General features: G+C 45.3%; 1 pseudogene; it reads right to left on the bottom strand.

Annotated features, from left to right (window-relative positions):
• Positions 1–3336: 3336 nt before the first annotated feature.
• On the bottom strand, positions 3337–5478 carry LOC105527274 (annotated as a pseudogene).
• Positions 5479–7198: the final 1720 nt, after the last annotated feature.

Genomic DNA, 7198 nt, shown 5'->3' on the forward strand with positions numbered 1-7198 from the left:
CGAGATTACCTCATCCTTGTGCTGTTCTTCTGTGGCTTTCCGGGCAGCAGAGATCTTGAACTTCCTTTCTAACACTGTGCCAGGTAAAGCAGGCAGCATTCCTCTGCCCTTTCTCTTGTGCCCACCTGGAGTGGTCTAGACTTCAGTGAGAACCCTGCCAGCCGAGTCCTGTGCATCCACTACCTTAACACAGCGTGTTTTCCCACTAGAAACCCTGCTGTGTTCTCCTGGCCCAAGTAGGGGATTCCATGCCTTCCCTTTCATGGTCTTAGCACCAGCAGCCTAGTTTCTCCCTTCCAGAGTCTCCAGGGATGGCAAATGTAAGTGGAGACAAATCTCATCAGGTGCCCATCCCGCAAAAGGTTAAGTGTGTATTTGTGGCTGTGGTGCCTTTGTGTTTTCATTCTCTTCCCCTTTTTGTAAAATTTGGTCGTCTCTGTGGTTTTATACTTGGCCAAAAGTACTCGTCTTGGTGATGCACTTTTGTATGCATGAGAGAATTGAGGGAATGCCCATGTGGTACAAGAAGGGATCCCTGACCCATTTCCTTCTTTGTGGTCCCCGGCATTAGATTGGGGGTTCTGGGAGAGGCAGGTGAATGTCCTAATGTGAATTGTTTATTTGTAACTGGAGTGCTTTGAAGTCTTTGGTGTTGCTCTGAGACAGGACACCGCCACCTGGTGTTCATGAGGTGTCTGTGCAGAACAATAAATGGCAAATGAACAACCACAAAATTGTTGCTGTTGTTGACTTTGCGCTTTTTGTAGATTAGTGCACCTATCTGTGAGGAATTTCGGTTATCTCCCTGAGTCTGTAAGCAACCACAAGCCCTTCCACTGGATGGGGGAGAAGTCCCTTCAACCCCACTTAAATATATACATATATTCTACATTGTTCTCACCCACATATTTGACCTGGTTAGACTCTTCACCTAATGGAACAGACAATATGGCTGGGAAAATAAGTGAGTGAAAATGTGGGAGAAAAATCTACGTTAAAATTGTGAATGTTCATTTTTAAAGGTTCCTTTGCCTGACTACAATATGATGCATGTTTGAATGGTTGCTTCTGCCTGTTGTTTCTCAAATAAATGTTTAATGTTAATCATCTCAGAACTGACAAGAACACAAAAATAAAATGCAAATGCAGAGCCACCTTTGTTACCCAAACCTGTGTCTATTTCTGATAGTCCATGGGATGTGGTCTTCTTAGAAGCCAGGGTTGGTCTCCTCACAGACCCCAGCGTAAGACCACCAGTTAGGAACCCAGGACTTGGAAGGCAGAGCCTGTGAGCTCTTCCATCCGGAATCTGACTCTGCAAAATGACTTGATGAATGCAACTGGCAGACTCCCATGTTCAGACTTCATATGCATGAGCCGTTGGACACAGGGTTTCTTCGTACATACTTTAATGCATGTTTATGTGCAATCTTGTTAGTGGGAATATAAATTTGTGAAGAACCTCTCATTTCAATACGCAGTTAATGCATTAAAAGCCTGGGAATTGGGGGCTATATTTTTCCTTTCTGACTCAATAATCTCCAAAGAATTCATAAGAAGTCAGTATTTGCAGACAAGTGGTTAACTTGGCTAAAACATGCAAAACACTCAGAACCCACAAAACACTCAGAGGTTTAGAAGAACGTTTTATGCTTAAGAGGCAGGGTTAAGTAAAGGGGCTATAGAAATCAGTGTCCCTGGATGGGCAGTCAGGAGAGCAGGACTCAAATTCTATGACTCACTTCCCTGTATCTCAGCTGGAAATGAATGGGTATCCTTGTTCCCACCTTCCCACATGCTGTGATACTTCAAACTCCTTGGTGAAGGGCCACTTCTCAGCCCAAGATCTTGATTGTGAACATTAACAAAGAGAATAGTCATCCTATTCTCTCCTTCTATGAAGGAGAGAACTCAGTAATGATATTTGATTTGGTGAATAAATATATCATTTAAAAAACATTTTGTGGGGGAACACGACAGTGGTGGAGTAATTACGATCAGATGAGATTGGTATTAAAATTGAGTAAGACCCCAACTATTGCCAGTTGACAATCATGTGTCCTGCTAACTGCCCCAGGGCTCTCAGCCTGGAACTGAAATAAATGGGTTACAAATGGTGCTGAATGCCTTTTTCAGTTCATTTGAAAACATGGATTTGATCATGGTCAGCTCCCTTTCTGCTGGAAAAAAAAAGGAAGGGTCCATAATTGGTGTTACCTACTCTGTTTTGGTTTTAGGGAAGAAATAATACTTAGATGTGGGCTTACTTTAACTTCTTGCCTTTTTCACCCCCAGAACAATGCAAACTTACTGAAATGTGGCATGTGTGTGTGTGTGTGTGTGTGTGCATACAACAGGAAGACAGGAAGGGTAAGGACCATTATTGGAAGAGGAAGGGGTTGTACTTTTGTAACATAGAATATGAAACCATAAAATTTGGTCTATCCAAACCTACAGCTCCTTTCAATGCCCCATGTATGATGAGCTAAGAGGAAGGAATCAGGTAGTTGGCTGTGGGTAAGAATTTCAGTTTCTCCTGAGCACCAGAATCTTTTTCAGTTTTTATCTGTCTTTCCTTACTCCTTGTCTACAAACTGTCCCTTCCCCATTGAACCACTAATAGAAGCTTATATGTTAAAATATTTTCAGAGGACTTCATGACACTAGTCAGAAGTCCAAGAGTGGTCTGGTCTAAGGAAGACTTAATGGGGCAGCTGGAAAAAAGTGGAATTGGCTCAGGCAACGTCTTTCTTTTCAGATGCTGTTTAGATGACATGGAGGAGATAACACAGTCTGTCAACAGGGAGGCCAAAAGTTAAAAAGCAGTGGCCAAGCAGGACTTGTGTCTTTTCAGGGTTTTGCTAGGCTCTAGTAGCATGAAATTCAGACAACTTTAAAGGTGGGGGAGTGGGGAAGAGAGAGAGAGAGAGGTGCCTTTAAGCAGAAATTTTTACAGCACACACGTTGGAAACCACTGCAGACTTCAGAGTAAATGCATAGCTTCCAAATCCAAATGTTCACATTCCCACTCCTCTGCTTTTATACAAATGCCTTCAGGTGAAGAAAGTGACACACATTGGGAAAGGGTATCTGCTTCCTATTTTAGTCCCAGGATGACTTTTGCTTCAAGAGTCCCAGCTGTTCCCTCTCCCCAACCCCACCCTTGTCCATGTAGCAATATGAATTTCCTGGCCCAGAGACCTAAACAAGAAGTCTCAAATTTCTATCTGATTTTGGTTGCACTTGTCATTTCAATACTTAGGAAAACAGAAGTAATCAGAAATGACCACGCTGTTTGGAGATGAGAGAAACCCTTTTCAGGGAGAGATTTAAGATTTAATGCTCTTGGTCAGGGGTGTCTCCAGTTGCTGCAGTGCCTGGAACCAAACTCTGCCTCTTCCAAATGCCCAGTATCCCCTCTTCTTGAAATTCTCAGTGCCATAGATGGCCAGGGTGATGACAACAGCCAAAATGGTGGTGGCCCCCACTGTGATACCAGCTGTAGTCCCTGCTGACAGCCCACCACCATCTCCATGGATGGCATTCATGGTGCTCTGCAGCTCTATTGGCTCTCCCAGCCTCCATTGGTGGGTCTGGGAATCTTTAATCCAGGATCTCGCATTCTCAGAACTGGTCACTATGACAGCGTTGGTGTCAGCCTAACTCATAAGGGGCGGCTGGGTGAAAGGCGGGAGACTAGCAGGAGGAAGGAACTTTTCTGTAAAGAGCCTGGACTTGATGCAGTAGGACACTTGGCATCCATCGCTGATGAGGGCTAGGTGCGGGCTGAAGCCCCTTGGCCACTTTTTCAGGGAATGTGCCCCTAAATCTTTGGATATGCCTGGATCTACCAGGGTGTACCCAACTGTGCAGCTGAAGAACCCACCAAAAGGGACCACAAACCTGCTTCCCAACTCATAGTCCTGAGAAACGCAGACCTTGAGGTTTTCAAAGAGTCTCAGTGGAAAGTAGCCGGCTGGGCATGACTGCCCATTTGTCATGGGGTTTATGTTGTTGCTGCTGAAGAGGCTTCCGAAAAGCAATCCTGAGTTCTCAGGTACTTGGCTACTGGCCACACACCAAAAAGCCCTGAATTCATCTTTTGCCACCTAGAACACATCTTCACACATGGTCTTGCAGAAGACAAGGAGGGTGCACTTCTTACAACACTCCAGGTGGTTGTAACCCTCCTCACGAGTCTCAGATAGCAGGTACACTGGGGAGTAGCCAGAGGGGCAAGAGAAATCACCAGTGAGTGGATTCTTCTGCTCCAACTTTTGGCAGAGGAGGACATCCCTACTCCCTGAGAGCTGAGTGCATTCCTTATAAACCCCACCGAAAGAGAAGTTGGTCATTTTCCCCTTGCAGGAGTCATCATCTGTATTGGCCTCAAAATTGAAGTTGGGAGAATTGAGATCTGTGCAGCCAGGGTAGGTGTTGAATGTGTAATAGCGCTTCACAGCAGTTTCCACCGTCTTTGACACCTTCCCCACCAGGGGGCCTGGAAAGTCAGGCAGCATGTTGGGGTTGATGAAGAAATGCAGCGGCAGGCCAGAGCGGTCGATGGCCACCAGGTGGTTGGTGGTTGGCCACCTGTTGCCAGGCCTGGAGGGTGATGCCTGGGTAAAAAGGAACCCCTCCATACCCCCTCTGCACCCTGGGATTGGTTCGGTTTGAGAGGTAGCTCTTGGTAAGGACATCCTGCGAGATATAGTTTTCCTCAAATTTGAATTTCACGGTGTTTTGGAAGGCAAGTCCAGCAGAGGCGGTCACGGCACTACGACTGCTCTGGCTGTCTTGGAGGAAGGAGGCCTTGATGTGGTCCTCCTGAATAAGAGCAGCCCCAGCGTCGACACTGGTGATGACGTGGGTGCCATAGTTGAGGACCAGGAGTTCTGCCAGGTAGGTGGCCATCCTCGTCTGGTTGTTCTCTAGATGGTCAGAGATGTCAAGGAGCTCCTTCCTGAAACCTGAGCTTAGCTCTACAGTTGGGTTGATTTTGACTGTGTAGACGAGGTTTCTTACCTGAACTCGGGTAGTTATAGCTTGGTCCTTCACTTGGAGGGTCTTCATCCTCTGGAACTCAGTGGAAAACTTGCCGTTGACTTTGGAATAAAGAGAGAGATCTGTGTTGATGGAGTAGGAGGTGCTGCTCTGGTAATTAACCTAAGATTCCAGGATTTCTGAGTTCATCTCCAGGTTGCTCTGTTTCCGGGGAATGGTGAAGATTTCATCAGGGGTGATATACTGTCCATCCTCAGTTGTCCTGCAGTTGGTGTAAGTCAATTCCATCACCCGTCCCATGTCCACATTCTGCAGATTGTCCCAGCGCCCCTCCAGGTAGGACTTCCAGGACAGGCAGTTTCAAGGCATCCTTGCATTTTTGAAATTAACTTCATCTGTCTCTCCCAAAGGCTTGCCTGATGCAGCCCATGCTGCCACTGTCCAGAAAAAAATGGCAGCCCTGAAGCTGTTCATGGCTCAGACAGCCCCGGCCACACAGGAGCCTACACAGCGGCCAGCAAGCTTCAGGCAAACTAAATGGAGAAAAAGAAAGCAGCTGTGGAAACGGTTCTCCAAAATTCAACAGTTTTCCAAAAGCTACCAGTTTCTCTTTAAGTAATCTAATTGCAAAATAAGGAAATGACAGTTGGTTGGAATATAAAAGTCCATCAGGACTTTGAAAAATTTATGCCACGCCACACATGCAAACACAGCCCTACTTTCCCAAGAGTTAACTATCCTAATTTTCCCCCAGCCCTGGCTGGTTACTCTGCTGCAGGGGTGTGCACTTAGAAAAAGTGTGACCCCACCACATCCTACTGCTTCCGCCACCAGAAAGGTTGTCTTTTCTTTTTTCTCACTGTCTTGGACTTGATGTATTACATTTTCCCTGATTGCTGTTTCCTGGGACTCCAATTCCAGTTTCCTTTTACTGGAAACACAGAGGCAAATGACAATATCATCCTTACTGAAACACCCTGCCTCCACCATACCCGTGCAAGCTGTAAGTCAAGGCCAACCCGGTTTCCCATTTTCCTGGGGGTGGAGGCTGTTTCCACAAAAGAAAGGAGTGAAACTCTTGGACATTTGTCCTGTAGGTTTCATTGTTATAAGCCCTAATAGTTCTGCCTTCGGGGATGATATTATCTGGGGCAGAGCTGACAAGGCCTGAAAAGGATTCTGTTAAAATATGCTGAAAAACCCCAGTTTGCATTGTCCTAAGCATTCAGAGTGAGAGTGAGGGGCCCCCATACTGACCTGTGTTCTTTCAGGTAGAAATATTCAAGACAAAACCACACTATTATCTAGATTTTGAATTATCAATGGCAGGCAGGGGCCAAAGAACATATGTGTATGTGTACACACATTTATATAGCCCCTGTGTGCGTGCATTTTGCATGAAATTGGTGCCTGTTATACCTTTAATTTTTCATTTCATTGCTAAGTGTGTGTATTCAGTTTAGGCGCATAAAAAGAATGTGGCTCTTCATTACTCAGTATTTTTCAAATCAAAACTGCAGTGAGATACCATCTCACACCAGTTAGAATAGCAATCATTAAAAAATCAGGAAACAACAGGTGCTGGAGAGGATGTGGAGAAATAGGAACACCTTTACACTGTTGGTGGGACTGTAAACTAGTTCAACCATTGTGGAAAACAGTGTGGCGATTCCTCAAGGATCTAGAACTAGAAATACCATTTGACCCAGCCATCCCATTACTGGGGATATACCCAAAGGATTATAAGTCATGCTGCTACAAAGACACATGCACATGTATGTTTATTGCGGCACTATTCACAATAGCAAAGACTTAGAATCAACCCAAGTGTCCATCAGTGACAGACTGGATTAAGAAAATGTGGCACATATACACCATGGAATACTATGCAGCCATGAAAAACGATGAGTTCGTGTCCTTTGTAGGGACATGGATGCAGCTAGAAACCATCATTCTCAGCAAACTATCACAAGAACAGAAAACCAAATACCGCATGTTCTCACTCATAGGTGGGAATTGAACAATGAGATCACTTGGACACAGGAAGGGGATCATCACACACCAGGTCCTATTGTGGGAAGGGGCGAGGGAGGGATAGCATTAGGAGACATACCTAATGTAAATGATGAGTTAATGGGTACAGCACACCAACATGGCACATGTATACATACATAACAAACCTGCACATTGTGCA

The sequence above is a fragment of the Colobus angolensis genome, unplaced genomic scaffold (genome assembly GCF_000951035.1).
Source record: "Colobus angolensis palliatus isolate OR3802 unplaced genomic scaffold, Cang.pa_1.0 Scaffold61, whole genome shotgun sequence".
Classification (NCBI taxonomy): domain Eukaryota; kingdom Metazoa; phylum Chordata; class Mammalia; order Primates; family Cercopithecidae; genus Colobus; species Colobus angolensis.